We start from the raw sequence: 22,552 nt of genomic DNA on the forward strand, positions 1-22,552 counted from the left end.
AGAGTAACATAAAACCCACAGTTGTCTGCCACTCAGGTCTATTTCCAGAGTTCAGTTTTTCAAGTTACTATAACTCACTCAAGATCTCTGTAATTTAGCTCTTTGTTCTACTTCCTTAGAGGGATTTAACACTTTTGGTCAAAGTTAACCTTAATGTTATAGCATTATAATTTGTTACATGTTGAAATCTGATGCAATTTATTTGCTTTAATTATGAAGTCATTATAGCATGCTAGAAGGCATAGAACTGATTAGAAAAACCATGCTTCTCCCTAATGTAGTTTAGAAGTATTCCTTAGATGGTAACCCAGTAACATGTCACTCAGGGGGAAAAATAAATAAATAAATAAATAAATGCAACACTAATTCAGGATATTAAATGATTATGATTCAAGAGTCAATCAAAAAATATAAAGCAATAAATTCCACGTATTCCATGCAAGGAAACCTTTATCAATGTATAATTTAGCATAATTTAGATAAAGAGCAGACATTTTCAAATCTTCCTGGTTTTTAGTAACGATCAGATCAATGACCAAAATATTTTTATCATGTGATTGCACAGAATCAGTAAGTCCACATTTCCAAGTCAGTGACAGCATGCAACCTCACTACAGAGGACAAAAACTGAGTGAATTGTTTCTCATCTTTATTCGGTGGGAAAATTAAGTTGTCTAGTGTTTCTAATGGAAAAAATAATTCCCTTGCCCCACACCTAGCAAGTATTATTGTGTGCCATCATTGCTTCAGCAGTCAGTCAAACTTCAGGTTCTCCCAGTGTTTCCCCTATGTGGCTGCCATGAAGTGGAGAACAGCTCCGTCTTTTCATCTATGCTGAGGGTCACAGTCTGAGGATGATCAAACTCCCTTACTCCCCAGCTAGGACCCTCTTGAAAAGGCAAGTCAATCCCAGGCTAGCCAATTAAAAGAATTCCTTAATTACCACAATGATACAGGTGCCTGAACTGTGCTGTACTTTCACTTTCCTCTGTGTTACAATAAAATGTCATCTCTTTTCAGAAATCCCCAAGAGCTTTCTGAGGTCTGCCTGCTTGCTAATGGGCCACCTCAAGCCTCAATGCAGCTGAATACAATGATAACTATTTTATTAGCAAATGTTAATATTCTAATTAAATTGATTCACAGTTCAGGGATACATTCAATTTGTGGCTGAATCTACCATCTCCCTCAAACACACAATGAGCCACTCCAAATTAATATTTAAAAACAAAACATTCAGCTTGGCAACCTTTAGAACCTCATTTGCACTCATTTGTCACTGTAAACAGAATATTTTAATGCTGCTCTTCACTTTGTTAAAAATTAGAAAATGCACAATAAAAGCTGTTCCCCCAAATATAAAACTCCTCAGAATGAAACTTACCTTTAAAAGTTTTAACCACCAAAATCACTAAAACATAATTTCACATGTAAATTTTAAGCATTGCCAATAAAAAATACAGTTATCAAGGGAAGTCTTTGTAATGGCTGTCATTCTTGTCCCTATCTGTTTTACAGTAGGTTGTAAACAAAAGCATTTTCAACACCTATTCCAAAGGAGAACAGAGCAGCCAATGCTGCGTATTAAGGCACCCAAGAACAAAAAAGGTCTCTTAGAAAGCTTCATTTACACCAGAACTAAGCAGCATACAAAACATTCACGTAGACCTTGCTTCAAATTCAAGAACCATCTGCTCAGCCACAACAGGCAGCCTGACTGCAGATGAGGACAGAGGTGGTAGGACCTAGAGCATGCACTCTGAATGAATAGTGAGTAGCCTACAGAGCGCTGCCATAAAAACCACTGTCATTTTGCTCAGAAAAGCCACTATCAATCTAATTTCTGTTTAAACAGAAGAGACTTGATTTGGAGCAAAATTATCACAGGCAGCTGATTCAGGCACAAATCCCTGCAGCTTTAAACTGGGCTGTCTAATAAACTCCTGGAGTTTCAAGTAGCTCTGTCAAGATGCACTTTACAAATCAATAGATGCCCCAGCTACCTACCTATTAGTCTAAGAGGACCTATCTGAGCTCAATGCATTCTGCTTCTTCTACCCCAGTCTGTGAACACCAGTAATCACTAAAATCTGAAGTATCAGAAAGAAATGGGCATTTTCAGCAGATTTTTCCATATATCTCATTCTCTGCTGATGGACGGTCTCAGGCTTTTCACTTTTTTCCTGCTCCACAGAAACATAATGAGCCCCTCATTTATCTACAGTCATTCTAATGAGTTCTCTCAGCTCTACGTGGAGACACTGAAAGCCAGTGGAAATGAGAGACCCTTCTCCACTTGCTGCTGAGTGAAAGAGCTGGAAAAGGACAACCGCTCTCCCTTGAGCCTGCTGAGATGAGAGCACTGCCCTGCACCTGGATATCAGCAGTTTGCACCAGAGAGGCAAATCCTACTGCTGAAACAGTAGGTGTATACCTCAGCAGCATGCCAACAGAGAGCAAAAGTCACCTGAAGCTGCTTCACAGCTGGCCCTTGCAATAGCACATGGGTAAGGCAGTGGATGCATGTGAAGGCAGCCCAGCATGTGCTGAGGAAGGGCTGTAAGCACCCACAGTGGTTTCAACATCTCTCAATATCGGTCAAGGCATTACATATTCCCACTTTGCCTTCTTGTGCAGACTCTTCAGTACCAACGAATGACAGTAGGGTGTTAGGTCAGACAAACAAGGCAATAAGCTGATTTGGGAGTCATGAATTTAGCAGAGGACTAGGAACTCCAGCTAACCCAGAGGACTGTTCTTCCCTTCTCTCTCAATCCATCTATTTAAACAAACCCTGCTATGTTTGTTTTAATGCTGCTTTTTTCTTATTTGTCTGAAAGCCAAACACAAATGAAAAATCACTATAAGCAAAAGCACAAAATTACTGTAAGGAAAAAACACATCAGGTTGCAGAGTTGCTTATCAGACAGTAAAAAAGTCCATGTCAGAGAAGGATGCCTGAAGAAAGCAACTTTGTTCTAGCCTGTTTAATATATACTGTGGGATCAAAGGTTTGACAACATAGGATTGTGATGCTGGGACAGAAGAAGCATCATAACTCTGATATGACCAATAGTTGTCACAACACAGTGCTGGCTTGGAGAAACCAAACTACAGAGTTGTAACAATAAAGTTTAAAAAAAATAAATAAAAATAAAAAAGCAATATACTAAACCAAAGAGAGCCATTTCCACTGAGGGAATTTGGTTAAAGATAAAATTATATGAAAGAAACACTATGTGTTTCACCCCCATGTTTTAAGATATGTAGTAAACCTGATGTGAGATTTAACCCGAACAGCTTCTCCAGGTTCTACAGATATTACTCTTTGCTCGCCAGTACGATCATTTTCAGGATTTGCTGGAGCCGTACTGCTTTCAGCTCTCCATCATGTTGCTGTTTGGCCATAAAGCAGCTGGAACACTGTCATCAGCCCACCAACGGACCACACAAGGAAGGAGGGTGACCGACCAGGGGCAGGTGCCTGACAGCACTCTGGAACCCTCCCAGTGGTGTCCCACTCATCCAGAAGACACCATTTCCAACCACATAGTTCAGCACAAACGACGCAGCTCACATCACCGTCTATGAGCCTCCAGAGTATCTTACCCTCGCATCAACACAACCAAGACTGCATTTTAAAACTATGTAAGATCGATCCACAAAGATTTTTAACTGATAGACTTTTTTCCTTAATTTACTGAGTGAAAGAGAAGGAGAGGAAATCATCACCAGCAACAGTTTTGTTTAATCACAGACATATAAACTGAAATTGATGAAGTTACACCAAAACTAGTTTTGTCCATTGTATTTCTGGCCAAGTTCTTTTACATATGTTCAAACAACTGAAGGTATACATTGAATCAAAAAAAAAAATCTAAGGACTGAGGGAAATATTTTCATATTCATATATTCTTTTTCACATAAAAGGGTAATATCTTTGCTGGAATATTGTTAAATACTGCATGCAGGAGTCCTTAATGTTTAAAACCTGTAACTTATTTATATTTCATTTTTATTTAAAGTCTTCTGATACTGTTAACAGTTTGAACAATGCAAACAGACCATCTTCTTGCAGTCATTTTCCCTCCTGTGTCCCCATATACCCTCTAAGAAAGGCATTGTACAAGAGAAAATTCAAATGTAAATTTATTTTGTATTTTCGGATTGTGATAAATAATTACCAAAAGAGTACCAGTGGACAACCAAGGATATTTACTGCGAAAAGAACATGAGGAAGCAGAATGCTCTTTTGAGTGCTTGCCAAAGAGCCACGTGACACACGCCCAGATCTGGCATTTGGTGTTATGTTGTTTTGTTTTTCTTTAATTCTCTTTTTTTCACAAATGCTAATGAAAGAGTAACAAGAGACCAGAGAAGTCTGAATCCCAGCTGTTACGCTCTTTGGACTGATACCAGAAGTGTCAGCACCCTACACACTTTCACTAACAGACAGAAGAGGCTGAAGAAATATGAGGACTGAACCACAGGATTATTTACTTTTCATGTTTAGTGACACCGAAGTTAAAATGTACAGAACTTGACACACTGGGGGCACTACCGAATCATACTGGGAATATTCTTGTTGTGTGTTTCCTTCCAAGGACAGAGGGCCTGCAGCCTCAGCCTTTTTGGCAGAATCTTTCCACAGTATCCTATTCCATCTGTGAGTATTAGCACCACAATCTGGCTCTAAATTAGTAGTTTCCAAGGCTAATTGAGCATCTATAAAGACATACACTTCCCTGTCTTACTGATGATATCCTCCTTTTTCCATCTCTCTTAAAGGCAGTATTTAAGATGGAAATATTTTAACAATTCATTCAAAAACACATTGCAATCCAAATATTCATGAAGCCAATCAAATACTCCCTGAGGAATATCCTCTTGTAGATACATAGCAAAGGGCGGTTTGTTTTCAGTGCCTGCCAGTATACTTCCACAAGCAAAACACTTCTTGGACAGTCCTTGATGCAGCCTTGGTTTAGCCACAGTCTCCCTCCCCATTTTCCCTATGTTTACCTTTACTCAGGCTGATCCTCTTTGGCTTAATTCTGCCATAAAACTAAAACAGCCAAACTTTGCTCTAATGTAAGAATGTAACCCTTTATGAACATGGAGACAAAAAACGATCAAAGCTCATGAATTCAAATATGACCTCAGCAAAAAGCTTCATCAGTTACTGAGCAGAAAAAGAACAGGTTCCTTCTGGAAAGTCACGAAGTTTCTTCGTCCTATTCAGCTTAGAAAGATCACTCGACTCTCAACTAGACAATGAAATACGCACACTCCCAGACATTGTGAAACTCAGTTCAAAGTAAGGTCACTCTTCTATCTAGGGTGATATAATATCAAAAAAATGGCAAAAAAAAAAAAAGAGAGAGAGAAAGTCATTCAAAGCTAATAAAATATTACAATGTATCCTTGTATTCTGCATGCCCTTTCCCTAGAAAAACCCTGTGAACAGGAGCATATGTCACAAACTAATTTAGGCAGAGGCAAGGGCCTAGCTACCACTACTTCAGAATTTAAGTTCCTCCATTTCAAAGGTTTTTTGTTTGTTTGTTTGTTTTGTTTTTTTCACTGACATCCCCAGGCCAAAATCATACTGGCTGGTAGAAGAAAGTACACACAAAAAGAAGTCACAATATTTAGCATTCAGCTACCAGGCTTTTTACAGTTTTGATAAGTACACAGTCAGCATTTTGGGGGTTTTCATCAAATGCACATTTTTGCTACTCCTGCTATTGAATGTACTTGAAGCAGATGGGAATACATCCATTCCCCTAATCATTATGTAAAGGTAAACAAAGGAAACACATTGCCATCCTGATTATGCCTCCAGCCTCCAACTACAAATTCCCTATTTGGACCAGCATTCAGCCAGTCACCACTGAAAACATCACCAGGCAACGGACAAATAAAGAGATGGAGCCATGTAAGAGCTGAAGTCACTAAATTGTTTAAGTGGAAATTAAATATTGATCAAACAATAATCAAAATACTATTTTATGGTGTGCTGTTGCATTTTTTTTTTAAGTTAAGCCAAAAACAATTAACGTAATTAAGTTTATTCTATTATCTAATTCACCAAGTTCTGTGACAAAGGCGCAGTTTGGTGCCTTATGTCCTCAGTAGATGGCTCATCTGACTTTCATTTCATTACTGCACAGAACATTATCAATAGAAAGTATGTAGACAGCATAGCTTTCTTCCCTGCCTGTATTTAAACAGAAGCCTAGCAGAGATATCCCTACAGATTTGTGACATACAGCAAGCATTGCTAATTAATAAAGCTGCATATAAGCACTAGAACCTCTCTAACTTTTAATATGTATAAAAGCACTGAAGTACATCTCCTCTTGCCATCCATTTTAATAGAGACCAGGCCTCAAGCTTCATTCAGCAAATGAACAAGCGTAACTGAAACTTATGTACAATCAAAGAGGTAGCAAAGCACTGCCCAGCTACCACCAGGCAAAAAGACTAAAGAGAGGATAGGGGAAAAGAGAAAAAAAAAAAAGGAAAGAAAGAAAAAAAAAGGAAGCGTGTTTTGACAACTTCATTAGGAGAAAGCATTTCAAAATCAACAGAAAGATGAAACGTAAGACAGCCAGCAAACTATTCTTTGCAAGCATAAGGGGAAAAGTCCCCTTGTCTCCATGTAGCAAAGACAATCAACAATGCAAAGAAAAAGCCCTATGCCACCATTGACAAGACTTCACATCCCTGCAAAACGGAAATCTCACTGAAATACTGAGAGTGAGAACAGAAGTAATCAGATGAGCAGTAGGGACATTGCCTTCTCACTTTGAGTGGATAAACGAGTTCATCGGAGACCAGGGATACAAGTTCAACTGCAGCCTGTAACATCTGCTTCTGAACATTTTTTCCCCTCTGGTACCCTTGGAGAGGCTACAGCTCCCTCAGACTTCATGCTGCATCAAACTGCTAGTAGTAAGCAGATCCTCCTACCTCCCCGCCCTCAAATAGGTTGTGGCTTCAACTGAAAAATCTTAAATATATGTCACATTTGATTTTCTTAAGTGATTAGTATATTACTAATCAAATTGAGAAGCTGATTAGCAAATTGAATATCTGATTAGCTCCTTCCATGATGCAAAGAATTAGATATTAATCAAAGCTTGTAAGAAGATAAGCACCACCATTCTCACACTCAAACTAAGCACCTGCATTTCACAAGGGGAAAAATAATGATTATTGAAACCAATGAACTGGAGCTCTTTGATTAGTTCCAGGCACATTTTTTCCTCATCTAATCAAGGTAATTATACAACAAATCTTCAAACATGTATGCTGTATTTAACAAAGCAGGCCTGATATATTTGTGCTCAATAGACTGCTTCCTCACCACTCCTCCAGCCAGCTAGTATCTTATTCCATAAGATGATCTACTACTGCAAAATTCTATTCCAACAGCTGCCAACTGCCTTGCTGATCTTGGCATCATCAACTCACTTGTCTTACCAGCTCTGAGTTTGTTCCATAGACTAAAGAAGATGGTTCAAAAGGTTTTCAGTGACTTAAAAATATTTTAAAAAGAAAAGGGAAAAAAAAAAGTATTTGCTCAAGTCAAGACAAATTCTTGGCAGAACTCAGCAAGAGGACAGCTTTCAGCTGATTAGCTGTGCCCTCATAATTAAAGAGTCGTCACAGTCATGGGAATTACTTCAAGCTGTTTTACAAGTTAGATTCATCAGTAACAAATTTAAAATACATTCTACTCAGAGTGATCCCAATGCAGGTCTAGATTGTGTAAGCTTAATTCTGTGGTTTAGTTTTTGTTGTTGTTTTCATTTAAATTTGACAAGCCAGTATCTGCCTACTTTTAAATCTTTTTTTTTCTACAATATTTTTATTCTATTAGTGTTATAAAAACTATAAACAAAGGATTTTGCTTTTTAAATTTTTTGAGTGCTTCCAAGTAAGAATACTGTAAACGTTCCTTGTTTGTCATATGATTTTTTTCAAAGAAAATTACAGTTAATTTGGTACAAATGGTATCATGCTATAAATTCATACTCAGATGAGAATTAAAAAACTAAATTCTTCTTTGTCTACATCCAGCCAATGTGTTTTAACCATTTTTACCATCCCCTGCATCAGCTACTGGATAAAACATATTAGCCATTGCTCAACTGCTGTATCTCTCCTGCCAAAGACATACAAAGGAATCCATTCAGATCCCACTTAATTAGCTGAACTATCCAAGAAAACAAACATTGCTCCTCAAACTTTTCCTGTAGTTATCATCAGGATTGAAACCTGCACCATCTCACTATTTTCTTCTCCAACTGATCTCTCTTCTTTCTTTCCCCTTTATGCTAGGAAAGCCTTAACACATCAACATGTGAACACTTATCAATTTTCTGGAATATTGGCATATGCATATTTGTATGTTTGTTTCTGTATGGCTCAAAGTATTACTGTGAGAATCTTTATAAAATATATCTTGAATAAACTCTTAACTTGGGGCAGTAGAAGCCTTTCTCTTTTAGACGACAAAAACAGAGGATTCACTAGGAATTTTTCACCTAACACCATAACAAAGATAACTGCATTTGTATTCAACTTTGACAATAGTATTAACAATTGGACACAGATCCGTTGACTTGTAAATAACACTCTTGAAGACTAAGTAACAGTCTTGAGGACTTCATACAAAATTTTATATGTAAGAAATACAAAAAATTTTAGTCAAAAATCGCTGAAAAATTATCAGAATAGAAAACTTCTACATAGTCTTTAGGTGTTTGGGTATTTCTCTAGGTACCAAATTTTTACTTTTTTTACTTTTTCCTTTTGAAAACAAACAAACAAACAAACAAAAAAAAAACGTTTGAAAGCCTGTTGGGGAAAAATAAAAAATAAATACAGGGACATCCAAATGGTATCTACCAATTTTTAAATATGTTACATGTGCAGTATCAAACTCTGTAGCTATACAGCCTGTGCAGTGACTCAAGGACAGATTCTGCAATTTTCAGTACCAAAATACAGAAGTCCTTACTGCTAGGACAGAAAAAATAGCACATCATCCACTGGTGATGAATAAGAATGCACGCTTGCCATTCATGTATCTATCATAGAAAATACACTAATTATATAGTGATACAAATATGAAACTCTTAAAATATAGTTATTTCCACATACATACTGGAAATATTCTTATGATATATATGGTAACAACTTTTGCATTTTGCTTTCTGAAATCTGAAAAGTTTATTCCTAAAGCAAAGTGCTGTGGGAGTGCTGCACACAGGAATTCTGAAGCAAACTGGAACAGTTGGTGAGATACTGCAATTCAAATTGACTGAAGGCATAAAAAAGCTCGTGGGGAGAAGCAAATGCAAGATTTCTCCACTATCTTCTTCTATTACACAACAGTCAAATGGAATTTCCGTATCTGCACTCATAAAACACTTAGTGCCACAGAGCAGAGAACATGTTGCACTCTCTAAGAGGGTCCACAGCAGGTTATGCACTTACTGATACTTCCCCAAACATTTAATGTATTTGGCCTGGCTGTGATGAAATGCCTCCCAGATGTCCTATTAAAACTGTGAACTTCTGCATCCTTAAACCAGCTGCTCCTGCTTTGTAAAGTAGCCCTAATGTGGTTCCCATTGAAAACTTGGTCTTTTTGTTGTTTGTTTGTTTGTTTTTTTTTGATTTTGCTGTTGAATAGACTTCAGTGTATTATATAGTCTGCGTCGTGTTGAGATGAAGGATGCACAAGGAACACTGGTTGACTGGTATCCCACTGGGACTCTCAGGAAAACAAGTCTTGCACTTCAGGAGGCTACTTCTTAGAGAAGATTTTAGATAAATACACCTCAAAGTTATTTCACAGCTGTGCATGTACCTCAACTCCAGGAGGAAACAGAGACCAGAACAGGCTTATAAGAGCAAAGTCTTGGTATGCAACTGTGATATAAAAAGCAAGCAGGTTTTTGCTGAACTCAAAAAAAAAAAAAGTAGAGTGAAAACAATTACTATTACACATTTTAAAGTATTTCAAGAGCATTGGTTTATGTTATTTTAAGCTACTGTAAGAACATTTCAGTAAGAAAAGAGAAGACAATTAGAAAGCCTCCTGACAGCAATTTGAACTTTACAGAGTTTTTGCTTTTTAATGTTTTTTTTTCCTTTTTCTCTTTTCTTTTTTAATTTTGAACACTCCATTTTTTGAGTAAAATTCATTTTTCCCCCCATTCCCAATAGAGAGAGTGACATACCTTTGGGGAGAAAAAGTTGCCTCCTATTTTCTCATTTTTCTCCTCTAATAAACAAGATTTTAGATTTTAGATTTTCAAACAGGAAACTTGCAGCAGTTAGCCAGTCCAGATACCTGCTGGAGCTTACTGGATACATCCCTACAAGACCCAGGGAAGACTCCTGATGGGTCAACACAACCTCATTTCATCATCCTAGAGATGCAGGTGACATGAAGGGAAGAAAAATAGTTGATTAAAGCATCATTAATTCTTTGCACAATCTGACCTCGGAGATTCACTTCATTAAGAGAAACACAAGTGGGCATTATTCCCATAACCATTCTCTACTATTCCTTGAGACCTGGAATTTGCCTTGCTACCCAGTCCTCATTGCACTGCTGCCTTTTTATTCATTCATTCATTTCAAGAAAAATAGAGGCAGGCTGACATCTCCCATGTTTGGAACTAAACCAGTGCAATGCAGTCTTCTAGGCACTCAGATCACCTGCTATAAACACCCTATAAATTGTTTCAGTATCTTAGAAAGTCAAAAATCTAGAGATAACAATGTAAATGTCAGCACAGCTAACTTTAACTGCCTATCATTTCTGCAGTAACATCTAGCTAATAAGCTTATTCCAACACTCCCTAAGTGTTTCCAATACTCCCTAGGTGCCAGAAACCCCAACTATTTTCTTTCAAAAGCTCCAAGTTTACTCCTGTCAGCGTCTATGATACACTTAGGTACTGTTAATAGAAAACCCTTCAATAACTGAAAGCCTGAATGAATAGGGAGCATAAAATAGACTTCGGTATAAGAATAGGTAACAGCTTTAATGTCTGGTTTTATTCTCATTTTCCTTATTTAATTAAAAGCATACAACTAACACAAATAAAGCAGCTGCAACAGAATTTTCACTCTGCCAAAGAACCCGCTGCACAACCAAATTTTACCACATACCCTTGATCCAGATTGTTCACCTTTAAGAGATTTCAACTACACCAAAAGCACTGAAGTATCAAAGGATAAAAATCAAGTCTATGCTGTATTTTTATTATAAGTTTATAAGAAAATTAATAGCTGGATAGAAGAAAAAGATCTAACTGGAGGCCGCATTGATTGAAAGGTTGCAAACAGATCTCAGTTGTTTTCTGCTTTGGTGTGGCTGACCCCAGGGGTACCCATCCGGGCAGCAAATGCCATGAACAGCCTCACCTGCTATCTTCACCTACTCCCTCCCCCCCATACACACACACCTCTTTCTCAGGATGAAGTCAGCCTAGCAAATAAGGCTTTCAAGTGCAGAAAAATATCTGAGAAGAAATGTAAATTCTTTCCCAACCTCTGAAGCCATAAAATCAAATAGAAAAGAAGCTCTTGTTTAGACTAAATGTAAGATGTAGAAAGCAGTAATCTGTTTTTTTCCCTTTAATTACCTGTGCAAGCAAAGAATCTCTAACAAATGTATTTCTTCTAAAGTATATTACATGCAAGTGTAAAATATACGAGTAATCACATACAAATACTAGCACTTTGCAACTGTAATATACCTTTTCATCTAAGCATGTACAGATACACGTGTTTAGATGCATCAGGATTTCAAAATGCAGACCCTACTAAAGAACCATACTGATACATCAAGATTACTGCACTGGGAAAAGTCTGGGTAATTTGCAATCTTCTGGATATTTACTGTGTATCAGCATATCATACAATCCTCTGATTGCAAGTGACATTTTGTATTAGGAAAAATGCATAATAGAGTGGATGCACAGTATTTGAAACTGATGTTCTAAATAGTTCTGGCTTGCTTTCCATGCTGCTTGGACCAGCAATACGTCTATGTGCTGAGACAGCTACCAAAGGCAACAGATAAGGGAATGCTCCTCAATGCTATTTTATTCCCTACCAGAAGGACTAAGTATTAATGATGCATAAATGTTTCCAGAAAAAAATCTTAAAATCTTGGAGGCCATATGTTATCATCAGAGTGACACTACAGAATGGAAATGTGGCTTTATTTGTGTGTTTACAGGAGTAACAGCTGACTGCACACCTACTTAAGGTTTTATTAGCATTTTCTCATACTATAAAATCTGTCTAAGACTATATGCTTCTGCTCCCTACACCTCCCAAGAGAAGTTACAGCAGTGTTTCTCCATGCCCACACAGCCTTGCTTATCACAATAATTATAAATGTATATACCCACCACTTTCTGGCACTGAAAGAACTTCAGACTGTGTCTTAAGTGACACTCAGCTTGAAAGCACAATGCTCAAGACAGACAGAGAAAGCTCAAGTGTTCTTCTCATGTGATTAGCCCCTGACTGTTACTCAGTGAAGTGATCATTTATGCCAGAGCCTGACGGGATGAAAGAATAGTCAGTAAGGAAGAAGAAAGGCACAAGTGACTTCAGTGGGAAAATCAGCTCCAGCTATCCCCTCTTCAGCTACCAGCTTTATTTCAGGTTTGAACTTGACAGTAAACCAATGCACTTTGACAATGCTAAGAAATAAGGAAAACACCAAATGGGGCTCAAAATATAATTAATCATATCTGCCTAAAAATAAATCATAAAGGATTACACTGAATGTATTCAATACATTGAATGTATTCAATTAACTCAAACTAAAAACAAACAAACAAAAACCACAGTAAAACAAAACAAAAAAAAAACAACAAAAAAGAACACTGCACTCAAAGATACAGCTGACATCATTATGTACATTTAGAGGAAAAAAACTCCTGAGAATTATGAAATTTCTAACTCCAACACAAGTTATGCAATATTTAATATTTACTTAAAACCTACTTTTCCTTAAACTGTTGTCTCAAGAACACTGAAATCTGCAGTTCTTAGGTAACTTAGAGATTCCCAGGTCATCTGGCTGTGATTGCAAGTATAGCCTTATACACAGATCTTGAGCTTGAAATGAAGAGGGCAGGGCTCATCTTACATTACCCAAGAAGATGATTAGGTTTCATTGTTTACCTGCCTCACTACATTAATGAAATTTGTTTGGTTGTTTTCAAATTAACGAATTAAAAAGAGCATTTGAGAAGGAAATATATTATTAGTTTCTTTTTCCCTAACTAACTGTCGTGCCCAAAGGGTTCACAATCTGACTAGCAATGGTACTGCCAAAACCTTCTGGTAAAATAAGCTCTCACGCACTAACACTGAGTAGCAGAGAATGTGCCCACTGGCAGCAACGTGCACAGGAATCTCATCCAGAAGCAAAAGCCTACAGGACGAAGCAGCACAAATAGCCATGTGATAGCCACTGAAAGCTGAAACTTTACAATGATGTCAGCTAGAATCAGCTGGAAACTCATAGTGCTAACTCACTGTGCAGCAGCAGACTGTCAGTAAAACCAGTCTGAGATGAGAGACAGAATAACAAAATACAGAAGATAAAGGAGAACATGCTTGGAAATCCTTGTAAAGGATGCTCATAAAGATAAAATTGGGAAAAAAATGTTCACTGTTCCCAGAGAAAAATGAAGAGATGAAATGATCCGTTAGATATACAACAGCACCAGGCAGACCTCTTCATCCCTTTGAAATATCACGGGTTGAGTGTGGTGAGATTACAGCCATGCTTTGCCAAGAGAAAATAAGCAGTGAGATGCTCACATCACACATCCCCAGTGGGATATGTGCCACACAGAGGCAACACTGTGTGCACTGGGGGCCAGGAGACAGGTGCAAACAGAGTAGAAACAAGAAATATTTGGTCAACAATGACCTAGAACTGAAAAATGGTGTATACCCAATTTTCTCTTTGCATGGACATGAAAGGCAAATCTCTCTCTCCTCTTCTCTGGTCTTCTTCTCCAGTCCATATTATTACCACAGGGACATTAGTAACCTTAATTAGTCATCCAGCTTGCACGTCGTTTAAAAACACTTCTAAAACATTCAAATGTTTTATAAGAAACCACTGATTTAATAAACTAAATAAAGCCTGGCTATTAACTCAAGGTCACATTATATAACTAAGCATAATTAATCTAAACTGTGACAATAGATTTGAATGCTTATCTAAATCATGTTTCCATTGTTATGTCTTACACAAATGCTGAGAGAATGCAAACAGAAAGTAGAGCACAACAGAACATCACATGCAACTCGAAGCGTGGGGCAGCACAAGTTGCCCAGCTGACTGACTTGAAATATATTTTTGGGAGAGCTGAGCAAGTACTGTATAAGTTCAAGGCTTTTCTCTTTAGTGCTCATCCAAAGCCCATTACACTGAGGGAATTTTCCTTCTGAGTTCAGTGATCTGGTTACTTTCCCCTACTCATTCACACACAGTCAAAAGACTACAGAGGTCGCTTAACTTTTGAGTGCCAACAAATTATCCTTGATTAATTTTCTGCAATCAATCAATCAAAACATCACTTCTCTAATCATTTATTAATACCCTATCATTATACAGCTATCTGCAATTTTTTTTAGAGGACTGAGGGAGACAAAACTAATTTACAAATGTAATGAACAAAACCCTTGCTCACAAAGAGGTAACAAATGCCTTTGCAGCCCCAAAAATGGCTTGGATTTTAACAGTGAGTTTCATGGGCACTGAGGTTGTCCCAATGGACTAAATTATCTTCATTCTGATAACCAGTTGCCAAGGAATATGCATGCAAAAATCTTAGCTGTAGATCTTTGAGTGTATCGTTAGTAACTGCACAGTTACATTTCCAAACAAATGTATGGTCAATTCTCCAGTTAGCATGAAATGTTTTTAAGCATTGTGGTATATTGATAGATTTAAAGTCAGCTACGTTGCATAGGGAGACTGTCAGTGAACTAATACCATTCCACTATTGTTTACTGACCAAGATATAAGCTCGCCTTGCTTGACCTTCCTAGGAGAGGTGAATAAATAAAAAACACAAATGGAAGGATAGTTTTAAAGATTCACATACTATGCTGTCTCTGGACACTGGTTCTCAAACATGATTATTTTCAAGTTCATTCAAGGTACATGTTATGACTACTAATAGACTATCTAAACCATTTACTTTTTATCTCTATGAAAGAGTGAATGAGACCTTAAGATTTAAAAACTCCCCACCCCCAAGAATTTTTACAAAATAACAGTAATTCAAACTATAGAACCTATTACAATGGTATATAAGCAAACTGGATAAACTAAGATTTTTGTGACAAGATTTTCCTATCTCCCAAATCAGATATGAAACAAAACAAGAAGTTTTGCAAGGCAAACATAGAAGTAGATAACAATGCATCAGTGTAAATTAGAAAAAAAAATATGCTGAACACAGTTTTAACAACACTATAGTAAATTGTAGAATATAGAATTTTCTACAATTTCTAGAATGCCAATTGTAGGAAATATAATTTTTCTCTCTTTTCCATCAACTTTAAGAACACTAGCTTCAGCAGATTTAAATCTCAGAAGTTTCTGAAAGGTTACCAGCTAAAAGCATGTAGACAAATTTATCAGTTAAATATTTTCCATCCCTTACCAAGGATAAAATAATACTAATACTACTACTAATAATAATAATATAAATGTAATTTTCTCTCTAAATTACACAGATTTCTGTTTGGGATTAAATTTTCAGATCAATCTGAAAGAGTTCTCAGGTCTATACTAGGTATGTTTGGAGACCAACACATTTTAATTTCTATACTTGAAAAGAGTATGTACTGTAAATATTCAAAACAATTTCATAAATATACATAGTTCAGATATATTTTTTAGAAAAGATATTACATATCCTTAATATGGCACTCGTAGAATTTCTAATACTAATTCACTTAAAATACTTTTGATTTCTTCTGTCTCTAATTTCAATGACATTATGGATGAACTTGCATCTTTAGGGATGCAAGCCTACAACAGAATAATTTATAACTAACATATATTGAATCTCTAACAGCATTTCCAAAAAGCTTTCTTATCTGGAACATACACAATGTAAAGCACATACAACTTCATGGCATTAAAGGTTTGTTAGCACCCATTTATTTTGGCGTATATAATCTGATCTCACTACTTTCAAGTGAGGAAGTAATCCCAAAAGTATACTAATATGATTCCTATTTTTCACTGGATTATTATTCTTTTGCATGCTCTCAAAAGAATATAAAAAACTATTTTACAACTCTATTTAAACAGGGCAGAAACTATAGTTTACAACACTTATATTTGATATGAAAGTTATTTAGACATTTTAGTAATTTTAAGTGTCTATATGTAAAACAAACAAACAAACACTGCTAGACCACCTTTATTAACCAAAAACTTCAAAAAGACCTCTAAAGTAATTTTTCTACTTGTTTATCTGGTATTTAAAGATCTTAATATGGTACAATAGCATATTTAGCTTGATTTGTTACTTGTCTTTCTCTTTTTCTATAATAGCCTACCACATCTTTAGTTTTAGGTTTGGTATTACATGAACATACATTCTAAACATAACCAGGAAAACAAGCACACTTTTTTCAAAAAAACTCACAGCTTAAATACACAGCGTCTCACAGGTAGATGTTAATACACAATATAGAAAATTCAGCAAACATTAGTAAAACTTAATACATCTGATATATTTTAATATATTATTTCTTTCCCTTTGAAAATTAATGTATCCTAATTTTAATCCCTACATGTGTCTTCATGAGGCTCCAGGTAAAAACATCATACACAAAGAGGACTGAACAGGTCTCTCTTTGAAACCTATCAAAACAGAGCTTTAGTACACTTAAGTGAGTTTAGAAATTGGAGGTACCCTATGGTGTTACAATTGACAAAAAAAAAAAAAAAAAAAGTCTTCCAAGTTGCATAAAAATCTACCTACATTCCAAGATGCATAAAAGTTATTTGAATTTAATTTTAATGTTACTATCGAAAGTTCAAAAAAAACAGAAGGAAAAATGAGAGCCGTCACATTTAAATGTCAGACCAAGAAGAGGTTAGTTAAAAGACTCCACTACAGAAATTAAAATGTAATTCTGTTTTGGAAAGCATACAAAAATCTCAAAAGATTAATAACAGGAGTTTAAGTGCACTGTTTTTCACTCCAAATTATACGTCAGCCACATAAAGCAAACAATATTGTTAATGTGAAGTCCACCATAATAGGATATTAAAGTCAGATATAAAGTGCAACTAATTCAGACAATAAAACTGCTATTTTTAATGCCATTTTGTTCTGCATACATATTGCCAAATATCAGTGTCCCAGTCCTGAATCCCTGAAAATAACTAGCTCTTTAGCCACCTCCTTCCTATGCTTAAATTTACTCACCTGAACTGTATCACTGAAATGAGGGGGCCTTCCCTAACTTTGTTTTTGTTAAGCCATCAGGCCCTGACTGCATCCCATAAACACTATTCCAGAATCAGTCATTTTCAGAGGGAAAAGCAGAAAAATAAATTAGATGGATTTTGACAGAGTTAAAGCTTGTTTTTTCTTCACCCATTTTCTTCCTGTTTTCCAACAGCAGGATAAGAACACAATTACCTTTGGCTCATGCCTATTTCCCTGCCCTGCAGAGAGATGGTTTGACCCATATGCTGAACTTTTTAACTGCAAGAAAGGCGCATGAAACTCCCCTCTCCCTAACTCGTGTCATTACAACCTTCAGAAACTTTTACAACCTCCAGCTACTGAACAGGTGAGACAAGGACAAGCAATAAGAGTATGCTAAGAACAGCTGAAGTAGCATTTGCGGAGATACTATCTTAAGTCAGCAGATACAGAGATACTGAGGAAAACTAAAGCTATTTGACACTAAGAGCCTCTATCAGGCTTGAAAAAATAGAGCAAACATCAAGCTATGGAAAAAATCTGAAAACAATTAGACAATCTTAAGAAAAGGGGAGTCAAGTATCTGTAGAGACAAAGAAGCTTTTGGAGGGACAAGAATCAGGAAATCATAATATATTTCTCAAGCAGGAGAAATAAATACTTAGCACCTAGAAAAGAGTTGAGAGTTGTAAGGACGTTACTCAGGAAAAACAATAATCTCCTGTAACACCAATGTCTCCATGACACTTAGTATCTAATAGGATTTTACTTTTGGCTCCTACATTCATGTTTTAAAATATTTTTGCAGTTTCTCTTGAAGATCAAGACTATAAAATCAGGGAGTTTTTTGTTTGTTTGTTTAAACAAAGTGTTCCCTTTCTCAGTTATTTTGTCCATTACTAATTGCCTTCAAGTTTATTCTGGTGTATACTACTAACCCTACTTGATTTCTCTCACACCAATAGCACTGAATGCACTGGATAAAGTATACCATATGCTGACATTTGCATGTATAAAATTATGAATAAACAATGAGTCTATTGTAAGAGTACAAGTATGACCGCAAGCGCAGAAACATCTTACCACTGTTAGTCCAAAAAAGTTTTCATCTTAGGATGAGTTTGTACAGTTTACGGCTCTTAGTCCAAAAACATTTTCATATTAGGATGAGTTTGTAGAAGTTAGGGAACAGGACGCTGACTTAAGACTGATGAAAATAAAAGTAAGGAAAGGAAGTTGGGAAATTTCTTTGAAGGAATAATCTGTTTCAGGAGAAGATCAAGTAGCCTATGATACATCATGTGTGTAAACAGCATGTAACAATATACAAACAAAAAACAACAACATGCCCAATAGCTTCTTTCTTGCAACCATAATATATATACTGGTCAGGTTATTCTTTTGAAGACGCAACCTTTGTTTCCTGAGGGTCACCCTTAGACTCATGATGTAGATGTTACGTCTTAGATCACGGTCAGATAAATCTGAAAGCCTTAGTTTTCTAATGGCCTGACAATGTGTAATAAAATAAGACAAAAAAACGTAACTGCTACAAACCCCTCAAAGCTAAATCCAAAATGTATCATTACATTACATCTAAATTATACTATGTGCAGCCAAAACAAGTTGCGTAGCATAGCACATAAAATGACGTAGACAAGTGGCAATTGCCATATATTTGTATACATCAGAAATGTTGGATATCAAACATCCATCACAAACAACAAAAATATTCTGAGTTTGTATATTTCCCCCTCTCTAAATGAATTAGAATTTCAATAACCTTCATTCAGAGAAATTTATAACAACCAGCAATTTTAAAAAAATAGTAAACCAATAAAAAGAATTATTGTACACTACTCATTAAATTTCAGGCATCCTTTAGTGCTAGAAAGTTCTTCTATTTAATTAATGTAGAAAATAGTACCGATATTAGAGATGCTTCCCTTTCTTAAAATATCACCCTAGAATATACACTTTACTACTTTAATACTTTAGTGCTAGATACAGATGTGTTGGCAGTTATTTATAGTTATTTTCACAGTGGTGACCATAATGTTTATTGTTGAGAAACTCTTGGGGTAAAAACATACAGCTAACCTCAACCTCATCGGAGCAAATGTCATGCCAAGTCACAGATTCTCCAAAACACATTAAATAATATGCAATGTCCAATGTAACGTGTACATCATTCCTGAAACCAACTAAACAACACTACAGACGAGATACAAAGCAGAAAAAATAGAAGATCCAAGCTCTTCACAGAATGTAGAATAAAGTTATAACCCCCCTTCACAATAATTTTAACTCAGAAATTCGTTGCTTCAGTATTTCAAACTAAATAAAATATTTTTCTCTTCTCAAATCAAAAAGTGTGGCGTTTATTGCATGGAAGTTATAAACATACAGGCATGCAACTACAATCTTTCTTCAGAGTTTCATGCCTAATGGTCTATTCTTGTGATTGACAGCTCTGGTAGACTCAGCTGAATGCGGATTTTAATGAAACACCATTTTCCAAAGGGAGACCATTGTGCCAGAATTATTTTTGTCCTAATCATAACTTTCAGCATGAAAGGGCCTCTCCTTTTCTCCTCCATCCTCAATATAATTTTAAATTGAAATACAAAACTCTTTTTACACAATTCAGTCTACTGATTTTCAGTAAGCTTTGCAAAAAGATATTTTCTTGAGCTTATGTAAAGCCAGAAAAATAGACCATTTTGAATAAAATAGGCCTTGGACAATTTCTATAATAGAGGGCTCCATTCAGATGAATGCGGTATGTCTATCAGGAGACCTGTCATCATCGACTGAATACATGGGATCTAAACACACGTCCAAATCCCAGAAAATGTGAGTCTTCATCTTTACAGTGAAAATAAATTCTAGAATATGACCATTTACAAACCCAGCTAGGAAAGCTTTTCAAACGTGCATGAGGTGTTAACCAACACAGCTTTCCACATCTGAACTTGGAGGCAAATGGACTTGGCATAACTGAGCTCACACTGAAACACTACAGCTATTGGCATTAGCTAGCTCAGGCCCAAGCTCTTTGCTACAATGCCTGTCAAGATTTAGGGAGAAAACTCAGAAGAGCTGCATATCTGCAAACCGGATGTGCTCCCTTGCTGAAATCCCACATTGCAGCCACTGTGAAATTACTGTCAAGCACTGGGGCCGTACGCACATACACAAGAGAGGCAAACCTTACAAATTCGGTACTGCAGATTCAAGCCTGTCTGTGCACAGGTTTTGCAAAGGAAAACTCTAAAATAGCTGCATACAGGGCACAAACGGCAGGTTTTTGGTAGCAGGGGGCTGCAGTCCTGCCTGGCGTGGGAGGTAGCCTGCAGCCAGTCACAGCCAGTTCCAGACGGTGCTGAAACAGAAGTGGCTGTTATTTGGTAAAAAGTTAAATTCAGCTAAGATTCCCAAGTCCATGCTGTTTTGCCTACAACATGCTGCAGTACCAAGGTGACTGAGATTGTTCCTTAAAGCTTCATACTAAGCAGAAAAATAATAGGTTTCAGACTTTTTGTCTCAGTACTTATACAAAACACCACTGGTGTAATTATGGCAGTAGTGTATTCAATAGCCTGGGGAAATACAAACAGATTGCAGTAACATCCACTTAGGTTATCCTTCAATGTATGTCTGAGCTAAATAGCACTGACAGAAAGTTCATCAAAATACATTTCTCCGGACTGACCAGAATTAGGTCTGTATTGCTGCCCTACTCAGGAAGCGTGGGCATTGTAATTACTTCAGGCACTCACCTGGCATAACTCACATCATTGTTACTTCATTTCAGATGCTCTCCAATATTAACCGTGTTTTCCTCTCAGTTAGATTGTGTGATAAATCCATGAATCACACCATTTAAAACAAGAAAGCAAATGACAGTGATTCCTACCTTAGGAGCCTAAAAAACCCTGGCAATTGCTAAGGGTGGGATATTTACTTTAAAGATAAAATCAGATTTCAGGCAGCAGTGAACTGTACCTGTAACTCCTCTCTTTCTGTTCAGTGACCTCATTCTAACTCATAGATGCTTCATATTTATTGGTAATAATTGGCACTCTCCTTGGTAGCTGAAAAATACTGACACATCTAAGTCCATAAGGTTGTAGTTCTTAGTTTCCTAAATAGGGTAAACAATCTGAAATAGTTTAATGCATTTAGCTTTTTTATATTTTCAAGTTTTCCTAGTAGGAGGTGTACTATATTCTTTTGTTTGCTATTTTGAAGGATAGAAAAAAAATAAATAAAAAAAAAAGGCCCCAAATTCTTGCATTATGGTCTCTTTAGAGAAACAAATTTGCTCTTGAGTTCAAAACCCCAGCCATGTTGGTCTTAATCAGACACATCAAACACCTTAATTCATTAACTGAAGGATTATAACTAGCAAAATCAGCTGTAATGCACAAATTTGTGAGGTTACTGTTTTGACATTTTTTTTTCTAAATGTTCTCTAATTTTTATGAAAAGGTGATCATTTTCTGACAATTTGTGACAGTATATCTACATACTAACAGTTCTAAGAAGAAAACAGATGATTACATATGAATTCATATGATGATTCATATGAAATGAGAAGGATAATTTTACTTGAAAAGTTATGTACATACATATGTATGTCAGGTGCAGGGCAAAAAAATGCAAAAATAGCATAAAATAATTTGTGATAATTTGTGTTAGACAGCCAGGAACATAGACTATATATATCCACACACACACACTCAAAAAAAAAAAAAGAGGGGGGGGGTTTACAACACAGACTTCTTCAAATACAGATTAATATACAACAACTTTTAAAACAGCCCACAGCAATGAGAAAGCTTTTCCACCAAGTGCTGTGGTGCTCAAATGCTAAGACTTGGGATGAATCTGAAGACTTTAGCATGGCACTCAACCAGTAATATCAATTTCTTGCAAAGCAGTACCATTCTAATGTACATCCCAATGTTAACCATCATTATTGTAGTCAAAGAGTTTGTGTTCTTCACTGTTAAAAAATG

At 36.3% G+C, this 22,552-nt stretch overlaps 1 protein-coding gene across 8 annotated transcripts in view; it reads right to left on the reverse strand.

The window, feature by feature from the left end:
* The window catches only part of ZNF385D (zinc finger protein 385D), a 436,473-nt gene that overhangs the window by 388,686 nt on the left and 25,235 nt on the right, over positions 1 to 22,552 (reverse strand). Inside the window, exon 1 of one of the 8 annotated variants that reach the window (XM_080579733.1) lies at positions 7,489 to 8,626. The exons of 6 other annotated variants lie outside the window; for them this stretch is intronic. The gene's annotated coding sequence lies outside the window, so the exon portion shown is untranslated. Of the gene's footprint in view, positions 1 to 6,810; positions 7,088 to 7,488; positions 8,627 to 22,552 lie in introns of those variants that run through there. One more of the 8 variants, XM_080579731.1, reaches the window with a different exon arrangement.

Source organism: Anser brachyrhynchus (genome assembly GCF_964034855.1).
Source record: "Anser brachyrhynchus genome assembly, chromosome: 2".
NCBI classification, from domain to species: Eukaryota; Metazoa; Chordata; class Aves; order Anseriformes; family Anatidae; genus Anser; species Anser brachyrhynchus.